Consider the following 18,314-nt stretch of genomic DNA (forward strand, 5'->3'; position numbering starts at 1 on the left):
AAAACTTTGAACTAATTGCTTACGCTGATGTGGATTTTGCTGGATGTAGAATAGATAGAAAAAGCATATCCGGAACATATCAATTCTTAGGTCATGCACTTGCCTCTTGGTCTTCCAAGAAACAAAATTTGGTTGCACTATCTACAACCAAAGTCGAATACATAGCGGCGAGTATATGTTATGCACAAGTTGTATGGATGAAAAATATATTAGAAGATTATAAGATTCACCTTAAGAACATTTCCATAAAACTCATGAATGGAGCTTTTATGAATTTATTTTGTTTTCCTCTCGGTATCAAATTTGTTTCGTATGATGCTCCATCGCTTAATGATTTTTGATACACTTAATCACTTTATGAATTTCATTAACAAATATATCTCTCACGGGTTTCACTCTTGTGAATTTTCAATGAGAAACGAATTTGATTTATGAAGTTTTATTCATGGATTTCTTTTTCATATGATGCTCCCTTCCCATGAATTCTTCCTTACTCTTCTCATGAAAGAAGAATTTTTATGAATTTTTAGTATGAGATGATCACTTGCAAAGAATGGGGATTTGATTTTTAATGGATTCCTTCCTTACCCTTCTTCATCTTCTTTTTATTTTTATGACAAAGGAAGAAAGAAACTTGCATATCCAAAGAAGAACCAAAAAGCCCTCGAGTAAAAATGTTAGCTTGTCCAAAAGTTATCATGTAAAGTTTTTGCTTATCTTCCTTTATGGTTTGGATAAATTAGTGTGAAACTTGCTTGAATTTTTACCACACTTGCATTGTTGAATTGTTCTCCTTTTTATTGATGACAAGGGGGGAGAAATATGGCAAATTGATGACAAATTAAATGTTTGAGGCAAATGTATAAAATGTATCTTGTCGTAAATGCTTGAAACATTTTAAAATGTACTATAGATAGTTGAAAAGTTTCATGAATGCTTGATAAATGTCTTCCATTATGATAAGATATCATGAGCTCAACTTGCTAATTTCAATTGATATCTTGCCATGGATTGATGAATTGTTATCTTTTATCAAGAATTGTCATCTTGCTAAATTTCATATTTGAAATTTGTATTATATTTGAAAATGATGATTGTATATCATCATTGACTTGAAAATGGATGTTAAGCCTTGACATCATAAATACGTGGTATCATATTTTGAATTGGTAAATCATGATAAGTATCATTATGTGCATATTGATAAGTTTAAATGAATATAACTTATTGGTTTGATGCTTGAATTCAAAGACCTGAATTCAAGTGTATCTTTTCTCAAGTATGACATATAGATAGGAGGAGTTAAGGTTAACTCTGTCATCAATTGTTGAATCTCGAATTTTGATGATGAAATCAATTGGTAAATCATTTGATTTAATCTATATATTGAGATAAGTGTGTAGGATTAACTACGATAGCGGTAAGACATGAAGCAGATGTTGGGCTAGAGTCAAGATCGAGACTTCGTTGGGAGTTCGAGAGTTTATCGGAAGTCTGGACGTTCGTTGGAAGTTCTACCGGAATTGACCGAGAAGTCCAGGAGCTTGCCAAAGAAGCTCATCGGAACTCGCCAAGAAGATCGTTATAAAGTCCAGGAGCTTGTCGGGAGTCTACTGGAACATTACCGAAAGATCATCGGAAGTTCGTCGGAAGCTCGCCGGAAAAACAATTGACATATCAGACTAAGATCATTTAGTTAATGTTTTAAATTATCATAGTTAGACCTTAAGTTGAGTTAGGATTGGGGAACAATCCCATTAACTCAGTTAGGGGCCAACTAGGCCCTTAACATAGATGAATTGAGCTAGTTGAACAGCCCATTCAGCACCTGAAGTCACGGCTAGCGGTGGCACCGCTAGGGCCGGCGATGGCACTTCTTAATGACTCACTCTCCTAGGTGGTCTGGACGGTGGTATCGCCGGTAGTAAATGCTGCCAAGCGGTGGTACCGCCAGAGCTTGGTCTCCAAGCTCTATCAAGTGGTCATACCGCCTAGACTGGGTGGTGATACTGCCTAGTGTCAGTCTGCAAGCAGTAGTACCACCCAATAATGGTGGTGGTACCGCCAGTACCCCGAAATATGGGGATGTGACAATTTTTTGCTCCAATTCTAAAGTAATTGAGACTTATAAATACCCCACCCTTTTCTGTATGAAAGAGCATGAAAGTGTGAACAAAATCTTAAATTCTTGGGGTGTTAAAAGTGTTGTAAAAGTGCAAAGAGTCATCCTCCTCCCTTTCTAGTGTTTTGTGTTAGGATCGGAGCGGCACTAAGAGGGGGGGGTGAATTAGTGCAGCGGTGAAGTGGGATAAACTTTTCACGATTTAAACACTTTTCGGAAACTTCATACGATAAAAGCAATGTTTTCGTTTAAAAACATTTCGATTGCGTTTTAACTTGAAGAGATAAGTAAGACAGAGACAAAGCAGTATAGTATTAAAGTGCAAATGGTTTGCAGTAATATAAATGACAATAAGTAAATGCAAACCAGAGATTACGCCGATTTTACAGTGGTTCGGTCAAATGACCTACATCCACTTGCGAGGCCCCTCTTCGATGAGGCTCTCACCTTCCACTAGCAAATCTCTTGAAAGTGAAGGGTAAATACCCCTCTTACAACTTTTACAAGCGGTTCACTCTCTTACAGATTTTCAGCAAGAAAGAAGGAGGTGAACACTAGCAAATTGAAAATAAGACTAGCAAAGACTCTTCTAAGACTTTTCTCTCAATCACTTGCTGCTCAAAAAGTTGTATTCTCAGTTGAGACTTGAGGGGTATTTATAGGCCTCAAGAGGATTCAAATTTGGGCTCCAAAAATTTGAATTCTCTTATGTTCCCGATGCTGGCGGTGCCACCGCCCAACGCTCGGGTGCTGGGCAGTGCAACCGCCCAGCCCAGGAGGTGTCACCGCCCAGCTCTCGGGTGCTGGGCGGTGCCACCGCCCAGCCTAAGCGGTGCCACCGCCTAGGCCAATTCAGCTCACTGGTTGGGCTCCAAACTTGGCCCAAACCAGTCCGAACTCGGGCCCAACTAGCCCCTACTTGGGTTATAAGATTAACACCTAATCCTAACCCTAATTAATGTACTAACTATGAATTTAAAGACATTTTCTAAGATATTACAAAGTCCGTAAGTCAAGACTTCTTCCGGCGAGCTTCCGGCGAACTTCTGGCGGTCTTCCGATAAACTCTCGGAAACCATTCTACGGACTCCCGGCAAGCTCCTAGACTTCACGATTTGATCTTGGCGAGTTCCGATGAGCTTCTTCGGCAAGCTCCGATCTTTCTCGGTGAGCTCCGCGAACTTCCAACGAACCTTCCGGCGAGCTTCCGAAAAACCCTTCGGCAAGCTCCCTACTCATTCTTGGCTAGTTCCGGTAGCATTCCCGATGAACCTTCGGACTTCCGTCGAACTCTCGAACTCGCAATGAATCCTTCGTGCTTGACTCCGACACTTTGTTTTGCTTTATGTCTTCGTCGTTATCATAGTTAATCCTGCACACACAAGCAAAAACTCTACTCCGATCTAGATAATTATTATAAAGCGAATTGACATTCTGTTGCCCGGCACGTCATTGGTTGGCGCTTCGTCCGATTCTTCGGTGCATCGTCCTCTCTTGCGGCTTGTTGCCCAATCGGCGGTTGACCTCCGTAACGCCGATATCCTTGGCGCAATTCCGCTCTTGGCCCGATGCCCGATGTCCGAAGCCTTCTGCCATCCAATATCCTAACGTGATCTCCTCCGGCACAACGTCAATTCCTCCTGCCTTAATTGTCTAATCCTGATCGAGTAGACCTGCATAACTCAAAATGCAGTTAAACATAAACATAATTATCAATTGGTTTCATCATCAAAATACGAGATTCAACAATCTCCCCCTTTTTGATGATGACAACCAATTGATGACGGAGTTAAACTTGACTCCCGGAGTTTAAACAAAATCCCCCTATCAATATGCCATATTGATAAAACCTTGAATTCAAACTGAATTCAAGTCATTGCAATATTCATCATGAATACTTGCAACACGTCATTATGAACTCATGCATAGACTTATGCATATCATGTCATCAACATACTTCTCCCCCTTTGTCATCAACAAAAAGGAGAAGTACAACTATTCTTTGTGTTTGTAATATAAGTTCAACTCATTGCATGAAAAACATAATATTAAGTTTTATCATCATGCAGTTTTGAAGCTAGAAAATTTAGCAAGTAATGCATCATGCTTAGGACATTCAAGCTATCAAGTTTTAGATATGCAAGTTTTACAGCATACAAGATAGCACTTTTGGTAATGTTCAAGATAGTAAGTTCTACATCATGCAAGCTAGCAATATTGAGATGTTCAAGAAAGCAACTCTTGCTTCTTGAAATATGCAAATTTGTCAAGTTTTGCTAGATGTGCAAGTTAGCATTTTTGCCTCTTAAGATAGGAAAGATAGCACATTTGCTTCTTTTGAGATAGCAACTTTTTGCTTCTCTTTAGACTACAAGCTAGCAATTTTTACGATATGTAAGTTTCACATTATACAAGCTAGCAAAAATTTCGAAAGCAAATGCAAGATAGCTTTCTTGTGTAAGCTCATAATTCTTACTTCCTATTGCAATGTGCAATTTGCAAGTTTTGCTTCTTGAGATAGGCAAGATAGCACTTTTGTAATTTTTGTTTCTTAAGACAGGCAAGCTTGTGATGTTCAAAATAATAAGCTCTTTCTTCTAGAAGTGCCATTTTTGCTTTCTTTGCAAAGTGTAAGCTAGCAAAATGTTTGAAAAAGTGATCAAGTTTTGCAACATACAAGCTAGCAAAAATGCTAAACTAGTAAGAGATAATGTTTTACATGAGGCAAGCAAACAATTTGGCAAATATTACATTTGCATCTTCTCTTTTGAGAAGTGCAATTTTTGCTTTCATCTTGAATTGTGCAAGCTAGTTAGTTTGCCTCTTTTCATGATGTCCACGCTAGAAATTCTTGCTCCCCCTTTGTCATTGTCAAAAAGAAGGGAAGACCCTTATATCAATTTTCATATTATGACAAAGGTAAGTATCATTCTTATTTGTGCATCATTATATATTCAAATTAAAACATACACAATTTCAATAACCTTATTTTTTATGCACGATACCGAAAAATAAATCAATCATCATTAATAAGCATATCATACATGAAACTCAAACATTAAAATTTTCAAGCATTTATCAACATGTTGATCATGATACCAAACATTCATCATTTAAAGCATTCATGATACACATCATATGCAATAAATACATCATGTACATCATTATCATAAGTATTGCATACATCATTTTAACTTTATGAATATTTCATCATTGCATGCATCATACCAAAACATTTCAAGCCATGCAAGCCATAAATACAAAGAAATCATGTCATGAAGGATAAAATCATTTGAATACCAAAAGACATGATTCATATAGTAAATATCTTCTTTAAATAAAATATCAAGAAAAATCATAGGAGTACAAAGAAGAGATCTTGTTTTAAAAGAAAAATCAAGTAATAACTCCAAGAACTCACAAGGAAAAATCATGATTCATTTAGAAAATCTCCTCTCAAGAGAATATCAAGTAAAATCGTAGAAGATAGATTAATGAGAAATTTTGATTTATAATAAAATCTCATGTATCGAATGTCGAGAAATCAAAATGATGATTTATAAAAAAAATATCACAAATTATATTCAAGAGAAAAATCAACATTCATTTTCAACTTATTCAATTTGTCACATCAATATTTCTTAGATATGCATGATACCAAAACATGGTTTTAAATATTTAACATATAACATACATAAATTGAAAGGAGAAGGGAAGAATTCAAACGTACAAAGATTTCAACCATCTCATAAACAAATGTAAGACCAAGTCATGAATCCAAAATTCCATGAATCAAAATGATCATCAAAGGTAATCTCATGTTATTCCAAGAAATCAATATCATGATTTTGATAAAACTCATTTCAAATTTAAATCATCAAAATATCAACATTACTTTCAAGAGATTCAAAATGGTATACATAGATTTATCATAATAAACATCAAGATCAATAGGATAGAGAAAAATAAATTTTCAAGGAAAAAATATTTTCCTCTTTTTAGTTGTTTCAATTCATATGATTTTATTTCACTTATACCAAATAAAAACATGTATAATGTTTAAAACCGAAAGTGTAAGATTTATTACAACAAAGATTAATAAGCCACTTTCATTATGGTAAAAATCAATAATCCATAAATCACAAGATTCATATGCATAATTTTAAAATTTATTAAGCAAGATCATTATGCATGACACTAAAACATGGTTTCAAAATGTTTAATATTTTCATTACATCATTATGCAATGGTTTCATTGAACATAATTTTGAATGATTCTTATAGATAACTAAAACTTCTTTAGTTTTAATTTATGTGATTGACTTTATATTAGCATGCTCAAGTTTTGTTCTTATGTCAAAAACATACATCATGTTTGAAAACCAAAGACAAGGTTTAAAAAAAAATCATCAAGCCTTCCATATAAAAACCATGCATCATCATTGAAAGTTAATATGGAAATCATCAAAATACACATTCTTGCTTCTCAAGCACATATATATGATTATTTAAATCTAACATTTTATTCTATTAACATAAAACATACAATTTTCAAGAAAAATAATTATTCAAAAGAAAAGAGAAAATGCATCATGAAAAACATCAAGTAATTTCAAAATAATTCAAGAGAGTTGAGTTACTTACCTTGTAGTCGAAGCCCGTCAAAGCCCAATTCGCCGTTTCATTTTTGGAAGTTCTTGATTCATCCTTGGGTGCCTTCCTTTTCTTTGGCCTCTTCCTCCGTTCAAGTTCATTATTTATTTTAGATTTTTGTTTAATGAACTTATTAAGAGTTAGTGTTCGAAGTTCAAGTTCATCATTGTCCTCATCACTTGAGTCATCGCTCAAGTGGTATTCATTTGTCCGGAGTTCCAAATCCTTCCTATTCTTTGGAAGGTGGTTCAAGTGTTCATCGTGTTCATCATGTGCATTGCGCACCATTTCATATGTCATCAATGAGCCGATAAGTTCTTCAAGTGGAAAAATATTTAAATCTTTTGTTTCTTGTATTGCCGTTACTTTTGATTCCCAAGCTTTAGAAAGTGATCGTAAAACTTTACTAACAAGTTCAAAATTCGAGAAACATTTGCCAAGAGCTTGTAAACCATTGACGACATCCGTAAAACGAGTGTACATGTCAACAATGGTTTCGCTCGGCTTCATTTGAAAAAGCTCGAAATCATGCATTAAAATGTTAACTTTCGAGTCTTTGACTCTACTAGTTCCCTTATGCGTGATTTCAAGTGTTCGCCAAATATCAAAAGCCGTTTCGCATGTATAAATCCGATTGAACTCATTTTTGTCCAAAGCGCAAAATAAGGCATTCATAGCCTTTGCGTTTAAAGAAAAATACATCTTCTCTAAATCCGACCATTTGTTCATCGGTTTAGAGGGAAGTTGAAAACCATTTTCAATGATATTCCATAAATCTAAATTCATAAAAATCAAGAAAACTCTCATTCGAGTTTTCCAATAAGTGTAGTCCAATCTGTTAAACAACGGTGGACGAACAACCGAAAAGCCCTCTTGAAAGCTATGAAGAGCCATTTCTCTCGGGTGTAAATCCGAAATGAGAAATACCGGGCTCTGATACCAATTGTTAGGATCAGAGCGGCACTAAGAGGGGGGGGTGAATTAGTGCAGCGGTGAAGTGCGATAAACTTTTCACGATTTAAACACTTTTCGGAAACTTCGTACGATAAAAGCAACGTTTTCGTTTAAAAACGTTTCGATTGCGTTTTAACTTGAAGAGATAAGTAAGACAGAGACAAAGCAGTATAGTATTAAAGTGCAAATGGTTTGCAGTAATATAAATGACAATAAGTAAATGCAAACCAGAGATTATGCCGATTTTACAGTGGTTCGGTCAAATGACCTACATCCACTTGTGAGGCCCCTCTTCGATGAGGCTCTCACCTTCCACTAGCAAATATCTTGAAAGGGAAGGGTAAATACCCCTCTTACAACTTCTACAAGCGGTTCACTCTCTTACAGATTTTCAGCAAGAAAGAAGGAGGTGAACACTAGCAAATTGAAAACAAGACTAGCAAAGACTCTTCTAAGACTTTTCTCTCAATCACTTGCTGCTCAAAAAGTTGTATTCTCAGCTGAGACTTGAGGGGTATTTATAGGCCTCAAGAGGATTCAAATTTGGGCTCCAAAAATTTGAATTCTCTTATATTCCCGATGCTGGCGGTGCCACCGCCCAGCCCAGGAGGTGTCACCGCCCAGCTCTCGGGTGCTGGGCGGTGCCACCGCCTAGGCCAATTCAGCTCACTGGTTGGGCTCCAAACTTGGCCCAAACCAATCCGAACTCGGGCCCAATTGGCCCCTACTTGGGTTATAAGATTAACACCTAATCCTAACCCTAATTAACATACTAACTACGAATTTAAAGACATTTTCTAAGATATTACAAAGTCCGTAAGTCAAGACTTCTTCCGGCGAGCTTCCGGTGAACTTCCGGCGGTCTTCCGATAAACTCTCGGAAACCATTCTACGGACTCCCGGCAAGCTCCTAGACTTCACGATTTGATCTTGGCGAGTTCCGATGAGCTTCTTCGGCAAGCTCCGATCTTTCTCGGTGAGCTCCGCGAACTTCCAACGAACCTTTCGGCGAGCTTCCGAAAAACCCTTCGGCAAGCTCCCTACTCATTCTTGGCTAGTTCCGGCAGCATTCCCGATGAACCTTCGGACTTCCGTCGAACTCTCGAACTCGTAATGAATCCTTCGTGCTTGACTCCGACACTTTGTTTTGCTTTATGTCTTCGTCGTTATCGTAGTTAATCCTGCACACACAAGCAAAAACTCTACTCCGATCTAGATAATTATTATAAAGCGAATTGACATTCTGTTGCCCGACACGTCATTGGTTGGCGCTTCGTCCGATTCTTCGGTGCATCGTCCTCTCTTGCGGCTTGTTGCCCAATCGGCGGTTGACCTTCGCAACGCCGATATCCTTGGCGCAATTCCGCTCTTGGCCCGATGCCCGATGTCCGAAGCCTTCTGCCATCCAATATCCTAACGTGATCTCCTCCGGCACAACGTCAATTCCTCCTGCCTTAATTGTCTAATCCTGATCGAGTAGACCTACATAACTCAAAATGCAGTTAAACATAAACATAATTATCAATTGGTTTCATCATCAAAATACGAGATTCAACATTGTGATCATTCAAGAGAGGTGTGAGGCTTGTAAGGATTATCTCCAAAACCCGTAAAGAGGAGAAAGCACCATAAAGAGGTGGTTGGTCTTCGCCTATTGAAGGAAAACCATTAGTAGATGCCGGTGACCTCGACAGAGGAGGAATCGGAAGTGGATGTAGGTCACAACGACCGAACCTCTATAAATTTCAATATGCATTTCTATTATTATCATTTACTTACTTTGCAATTGCTTCACTTTTTCTTTACTTGGCTTTCACTACCCTTACGAACAAACATGCTTTCAAGCAATCTTCTGAGATCGATTTTTTAACATACAAATATTTTTAAACCGACATTTTTATCTGATGCACTAATTCACCCCCCCTCTTAGTGTCGACTCGATCATAACAGTAGAAAAGGAAGAAGTATGGATGAAGAAGTTCATCACAGATCCAGAGTCATGTCGGGCAGCGAGGAGCTAATTCCCTTGTATTGTGACAATAATGGGGCGATTGCTTAAGTGAAGGAACCCATGTCTCATCAGAAGTCTAAGCACGTTCTGAGGAGGTTCCATCTAATCAGAGAGATAGCTACCCAAGGAGATGTGGCATTGGAAAGTGTTTTATCCGAAGATAACATCACAGATCCACTAACAAAGTCGTTTACTTATATTATCTTTAAGCGTCATAGGGGTTTGATAGGGATCAGACATATAGATGATTTGGCTTTAGGTCAAGTGGGAGATTGCTAGTCATAGGTGCCCTACAAGCCAATTACATAAGTGATCACATGTGTGACATGGCATACACTCTTTTTATTTATTATTATTATTATTATATTTTTTTATTTTATATTACTTAATACATAAATATATGATGTCCATGAATCTGTGCAATAGGAATCGAAACGTGATGAGATCACGATAATGAGATCGATTCACCTTTAAACACGGACTCTAAATAATCTTAGTCATAAGTTACTTGAGAGGGGCATCGAGATAACCAGATATACTAGTGTGTTGTATACTTGTTCATATGATGGAGGCGGCTAGTCTTATATCTACTCATATGGGGACACTAGCGCTACAGTGCAGGTGCTCATTGGAGAATGAGTTCATTGATTAAGCCACTCTTGAATGCTAGAGGATTGATGATATTTCATCGTCAAACAACGATTTCATCGTCTTAGTGATGTACCTACTCCTTAAACTTGAGACACCAAGGATATCTTGTATGAGTACTTCACTTTTTAATACCGAACTAATAGATTTGGAAGTTTCAAATCTAGTACAATCGGTTATCAAGAGTGGCAGCCAACTTTACGAGAGCTATTGAATGTCGATAGAGGATCATTCACTCTCGATATCATGAGAGGAATATCTCATGTGTTCTTACTCGGACAAATCCTTGGCCAAGTTCATTAGGATTGAGAGAGAAAGAGTTCTCCAAGAGAATCCGATTAGAGCAAGACTCGAGGAGAAACCGTATAGGCCTGACATCGCCATGCCTGGTGTACGGTCTCTAGGTTAGATAGATGAGAGACTATAGGTACATAATAATTATGGATAAATAGGTCCAAAGGATTGGATTTCCCTATATCATTTGGGGACTGTAGTGTAGAGGCCTAGTACGTCCGTAGTCGATCAGTCAAGTGAATTATTATAGAGATAATAATTCACTAAGCCAGAATGAGTTCTGACAGGTATGACTCATGGCCAACTCGATATTAGGCCTAGAGAGTCACACACATATGATAGGTGTTGTGACGAGTGGAGGTTCGGATATGAGATATCTGCTAGAGCCCCTATCTTATTAGATATTCATTAAGCCTATGATTTATTGGATCATTTGGATGAGATCCAATAAGAGCCAATAGAGATTATTGGATAGAGATCTACTAATCTAAAAGGCTTGGGTAGTTGGATGGAGATCCAATACTCAATAGGGCATGATCCATTAGGGTTAAGTTGATAGAGAGCCTCTATAAATATGATAGAATCAAAGAGCCATAGGAAAAGCTTCTTGGTTGCCACCTTCTATTCTCCTCCTCAAATAGTAGGTGTGGAGATTTAGGCGGTGATTTAAGGAGCATCTTCGCAGCCCCTACCATGTGGATCACCACTAGAGAGGAGGACGTTTGATCTCATTCATCCTTTCCCACAGATCTGTAGGAATTCAGGGATATATGATCTCCCTAGGTAACACAACTATCTCATACGTGATTTTTCAATTTATTTTATGTACCAATCTTCGTACGACGATAAACACCTTTTGGAAAATTTGAGATTTTTATTTTATATTCTTCCGTTGCACATATGATGTCACCTTTATATTTTCTTACAGTACAAGTGTCAAGTTATTTAGTAATTAAATTTCACCCAAAGATAATATTTCAGCTAATCTCTAACTATCAATATTATCAAGAACAGAAAATACTTTATCAAAAAGTGGATCGTCCCTATAACGAGACCATTATATAAATAAGCATATAACAATTTCATAAATGAATGACACCCAAACTATATTTTCCATTTCCATCAAAATAGATTGATCCACATTCGACATTTTATCTTCTACATAGATATATAACCAATGGTAAAAATCAAAACTAAAGTCCTGATATATGATATACTATTTTTAGAATAAAAAAAATAATGTATCACATTCAAGGACTAGTGCAAATCATTTAAAAAATTCATAAAATCTTTGCATTGCACCCGAATGGATATCTATTACACATTTTGAAATTTAGAGAATTTATTCAAATTTTTTTATAATTTATTTGACATCTCAACATTTTATCAATTTTTTTATTTTTTTTATTTGTTTAATTTCATCAAATATGATAGATCTATGTAATGTTTTTTAACATTTGGGCTTCTAAATAAGTGAACAACCCATGGTGAAAATTTATCTAAATAATTGAAGTCTTAGTATATAATGCACTATTTTTTTAGTCAAATAAAAAATAATGTATCACATATAAGGGCTGGTTTAAATCATTTAATTTTTTTAATGAAAACTTTCCATTGCACCCGTATGTACATCTATCATTTTTTTTCTAATCTAGATATTTATTTTTATTTAGCATCTAAATAATTTATTATTTATTATTTTCTCTAATATTTTTTTTATTTTCACCAAAATGGCATGGATCTATGCAATGTTTTTTAACTATTTGGGATCTTAAATGGGTAGACTGTTAGGATCAAGAGCACTAAGAGGGGGGGTGAATTAGTGCAGCGGAAAACTTTCAACGATTTAAAATGACGTTCGTACGATGAAATCGTTTCCGACGTAAAATCGTTTTCAGAAACTTAACTTGAAAGCAAGTTCGTAAAAGAGTGCAGCAAAAGTAACGAGGAAGTAAAGCACATATGGAGGTTTGCAGTAAGGTAAGCAGCAAGAATAAATGCAAACCAGATAGCACTGCAATTTTAGAGTGATTCGGTCAATCTTGACCTACATCCACTTTTGGCTTCCTCCTCCAACGAAGTCACCGACGTCCACTGGAGGCCTTCCTTCAATAGGCGAAGGTCAACCACCCTTTTACAATTTCACTCCTTTTGACGGACTTAGGAGACAACCCTTACAGAATTTTCACTCCTCTCTTAATTGATCGAAACTTGGAAGAAAAGAGGGAGGAGAACTTTTAGCTTATACAATACTTTTGAGCTCTAAAAATCACATAGTAAGATTGGATTTTCGGTGCCCTTTCAGGCAGGAAAGGGTGGGGTTTATATAGACCCCAAACTGGTTTGAATTTGGAGCTTAAAAATATCATCTCCTAGATTTCCGAGGTCCTGGCGGTACTATCGCCATAATTGGGCGGTACTACCTCTCGGAGACCGAGCTCAGGTGGTACCACCGCCCAGTCTTGCTCAGAGACTAAGCCCAGGCGGTACCACCACCTGACAGGGATGGTACCACCGTCCAGTCTCGCTCAAAGACTGAGCCCAGACAGTACCACCGCCTGACCTGGGCGGTTACACCGCCGACCAAGAAATCTGGGTCCGAATGGGCTGATCCATTCGACCCAATTTGGGTCTGTCAAGGGCCTAATTGCCCCCAGATTAAGTTAATGGGATCACCTCCCATTCTTAGCTTAATCTACATGATAACTATGATATTTCTTAAGACATTTACTGCAACTTGCTTCGGTGCGTCAATCGCTTCTTCCGGTGAACTTCCGGTGAACATCCGACGAACCCTCGGCGATGCTCCGGCGGACTTCCGGCCAACTCCTGGACTTGCGACGATCCACTTGGCGAGTTCCGATGAGCTTCTTTAGCAAGCTCCTAGACTTCTCGGATTTGTTCCCGCAGAACCTCCGACGACCGTCCGGACTTCCGTCGAACTCTCGAACCCCCAACGTGATCATGGTCTTGACTTCGGCGCAACTCCTACTGCATGTCTTACTTCCATCATAGTTAATCTTGCACACTTATCTCAACATATGGATTAGATAATAAATGACAATTGACTTCATCATCAAAATCCGAGATTCAACAATCTCCCCCTGTTTGATGATGACAATCAATTGATAACGGAGTTAACCTTAACTCTCCCTATCTATATGCCATACTTGAGATAAGTCATTCTTGAATTCAAAGCCTTTGAATTCAAGAGACATATTGATAAGTTAAGATCGTTTAACCTTATCAATACTCCTATCATGATTCCTATCATGATGTATTTCTCTAAAAATGATGTCAAGGCTTGACATCCATTTTCAGGTTTTACATTTCAAATGTGAAAAATAGCAATCGTAGCAATTCATCATATGGTAAGATATTAACATGTAAAACTGCAATGTATGTTCTCGATATCTTAACATAATACAAACGTTTCAAGTGCTTAGCAATCATAGTATTTCATCACATGACAAGATATCAATTCGATGTATGCTCTAGATATCTTAACATAGTGCAAATATGGCATAGTGCAAATATGGCAATTATAGCAATTCTATCACCAATTTATCATATATTTTGATGCAAGCTTTTGATATCTTAACATAATTCAAATTCAAATATGGCACTCATAGCATCAATTTATATAGCATTAAATTTAAATATGGCACTCATAGCATCAATTCATATATTTCTCATTCAAATATGGTACTCATAGTATCAATTCATATATTTCTCCCCCTTTGTCATCAATAAAAAGGAGAACGATATTAGCAAATTTTAACTAGGTTTATGTCATTTTTCAATAATGAGTGATAGGATATCAATTATACAAACATCTGAAGGAAAACATGACATGGAGATGACTTTCATTACTTCTTCCTCTTTATTTGTTATTATCTTTTTGCATGAAGGAGGAAAGCCATTTGTGAGCTTACTCGAATGAAGTTAAAATTGATAATATATTAAAGTATGCTTTATTTTTACAAGAATCAATATATGTGTGTGAATCAAATCCTTGCACGTAAAACTATTTCTCAAAAGATATATGAAGGAATCGTCAAATCCATTTCTTGAAAGATATTTTTCACATGATAAGTCTACGAGAGATGCATTTGTTAGTTGATTCCATATATCAAAAATCAATGATGTGAATCCAAAACTCGATATGACATATATTTATTAAGTCCGGAAGAGAATAATGTATTGAGAAAATCTGATTGTTAGGATCAAGAAGATCCGAAAATAAAATTTAACACTTTCATGCATTCAGACGAGGTTTTGCTATAGATTTTCAAATTCAAAAATGAAGATAAAACATGCTTATTATCATGGAAATTTTTATATCCAAAACATATAATTTCCAACATGTAATTAAGGCATGTAATTGTGTAAAATTATCATGGCAATTAAGTGATTTGATCATTAAATAAAAAAAGTCTAAAAAAATAATCTTAATAGGTTCATGCATTCGGACATATTAACATTCCTAATTCTCTTCTAATGAAATCAAATTGTTCTTCACTTAGAGGTTTTGTAAAAATATCAACTAGTTGATGCTTAGTATCAATGAACTCTATGATTACATCATGATTAGTGATATGATCTCGTATAAAGTGATGTCCAATATCAATATGTTTTGTTCTTAAGTGTTGAATAAGATTCTTTATTAAACATATTGCACTTGTGTTATCACATTTAATGGGAATGTTTTTAAGATGGACTTTATAATCTTCTAAGGTGTTTTTCATCCACACAACTTGTGCACAGCATGCACTAGCTGCAATATACTCAGCTTCGGTTGTTGATAGTGCAACCGAGTTTTATTTCTTAAATGATCAAGAAACAAGGGAATGTCCCAAAAATTGACATGTTTCTTATGTGCTTTTTCTATCTAGTCTACACCCAGCAAAATCCGCATCAGCATAAGCAATTAACTCAAAATTCTCGATTTTTGGATATCATAATCCTAGATTTATGGTACCTTTAAGATATCTAAGTATTCTTTTAACCACTTTGAGATGAGATATCTTATGGTTCGATTGAAACCTAGCACAAAGTCCTACACTGAACATGATATCTGGTCTAGTTGCAGTGAGGTAAAGTAAACTTCCTATCATACCCCTATAAGTTTTTTGATCGAAGCTTTCTCCACTTTCATCAACTTCTAACTTAGTGGAGATGCTCATAGGAGTGTTAATAGCTTTTGAGCTATCCATATTAAATCTTTTCAGTAGATCTAAAGCATATTTTGTTTGACTAATAAAGATGTCATTGCTTAGTTGCTTAATTTGTAAGCCTAATAAAAAGGTTAATTCTCCCATCAAACTCATTTCAAATTCAAGACTCATGGTTTTAACAAAAGATTCATTCGTAGAACCGAAGATAATATCATCAACATAAATTTGAATAATGAGAAAATTATTTTTAAAATTCTTAATAAACAATGTAGTATCGACCTTACCTTTTGTGAAATTATTTTCAATAAGAAAAGTACTAAGTCTCTCATACCAAGCCCTTGGGGCTTGTTTTAAACTATAGAGAGCTTTAGTTAATTTAAATACATGATTAGGGAGGCTATTATTTTCAAATCCGGGAGGTTGTTCAACATAAACTTCTTCAGAAATAAAACCATTAAGAAAAGCGCTTTTAACATCCATTTGAAACAACTTAAAATTATTATTACTAGTATAGGCAAGGAGCATCCTTATGGCTTCTAATCTAGCCATAGGAGCGAAGGTTTCTTTGTAATCGATACCTTCTTCTTGGTTGAAACCTTTGGCCACTAATCTAGCCTTGTTTCTAACCACGATACCATATTCATCTTGCTTGTTTCTAAAGACCCATTTAGTACCAATAACTAAATGGTCATGTGGCCTAGGAACAAGCTTCCACACCTCATTTCTCTCAAATTGATTTAACTCATCTTGTATTACGATAATCCATGAATCATCTTTCATGGCTTTGTCAATACATTTAGGTTCAATTTGGGAGAGAAAAGCGGCGTTGACACAAAAATTTTTAAGAAAAGAACGTGTTTGAACTCCCTTAGATGTGTCTCTTAGGATTAGCTCCTTAGGATGAGCATCTACATACTTCCAATCCTTGGGTAAGGATGTTTCGGAAGTGGATGCATCCAAGTTGCTAGTTGGAGAAGGGGTTTTATTTAAATTCAAAGAATCGAAATTAACATCATCATCAAAATTATTTTTCTTAATTTCAAAAATCTCATTGAAAACAACATGAATGGATTCTTCTATAATTAAAGTTCTTTTATTAAAGATACGAAAAGCTTTAGAAATCGAAGAATAACCAAGAAAAATTTCTTAATCGGATTTAGCATCAAATTTTCATATGACATCTTTTTCATTCAAGATAAAACACTTACACCCAAAAACTTTAAAATATGAAATATTGGGTTTTTTATTGTTCCACAACTCATATGGAGTTTTGGTGAGTAAGGGTCTTACTAGAACTCTATTCAAAATATAGCATGTAGTGTTTACGGCTTAGGCCCAAAAATATTTTGGTAGGCTATGTTCATTCAACATGGTTCTTGTCATTTCTTGTAAATTTCTATTCTTTCTTTCTATTACTCCATTTTGTTGAGGATTTCTTGGAGTAGAGAAGTTGTGATTGTATTCATTAGATTCACAAAATTATTGGAAATCACGGTTTTGAAATTTACCACCGTGATCACTTTGAATTAATGAAATCATAAAACCCTTTTCATTTTGAACAAGTTTACAAAACTTGGTGAAATATCTAAAGCATTCATTTTTGTGTTTCAAGAAATAAGTCCATGTGTATCTACTATAGTCATCTACAATGACGAAGGCGTATTTGCTACCTCCTAGGCTTGATGTAGAGATTGGTCCGAACAAGTCCATATGGATCAATTGTAAGGGCCTAGAGGTGCTTATTTGATTCTTAGATTTGAAACTACCTTTAATTTATTTTCCTAATTGACAAACATCACACAAATTATTTTTTATGAACTTGATATGAGGAATTCCTCATACAAGTTCTTTGGATGATATTTGAGTGATTAGTTTCATACTACCATGACCTAATCTCCTATGCCAAAGCCAAGCATCCTCATTCAAAACCGAGAAACACATTTCATTGCAAAGATCATTGATGTCAATGGTGTATACGTTATTATGTTTTAATGCAATCATAGATGTGTTTTTGTGTGGTTTTTCAATGATGTAAGCATTAGATTCGAATTTGACGATATATCCTTTATCACATAATTGATTAATGCTCAAAAGGTTATGTTTTAAACCATCAACTAATAAAACATCTTCAACAAAGAAGTTGGATTTGTTACCTATGGTTCCTTTGCCAATGATTTTACCCTTGTTGTTGTCTCCGAAGGTGACATAGCCTTCGTCTATGCTAGTGAGCTTAGAGAATTGAGATGGATCTCTGGTCATATGCCTTGAGCATCCACTATCAAGGTACCATCTCTTGCTCCTAGCTTGTGATGGTGTATGTCTCTACAAGAATGGATAATTTTTAGGTACCCATTTACTTTTGGGTGCCTCAAAAACTGATCTACATTGTTTATTATGTTGCATAGAGTTTATCATGCTTCCTTTAGGAACCCAAATCAGTTTGTTCGAGCTAATT

Source organism: Musa acuminata, chromosome BXJ1-6 (assembly GCF_036884655.1).
Source record: "Musa acuminata AAA Group cultivar baxijiao chromosome BXJ1-6, Cavendish_Baxijiao_AAA, whole genome shotgun sequence".
NCBI lineage: Eukaryota > Viridiplantae > Streptophyta > Magnoliopsida > Zingiberales > Musaceae > Musa > Musa acuminata.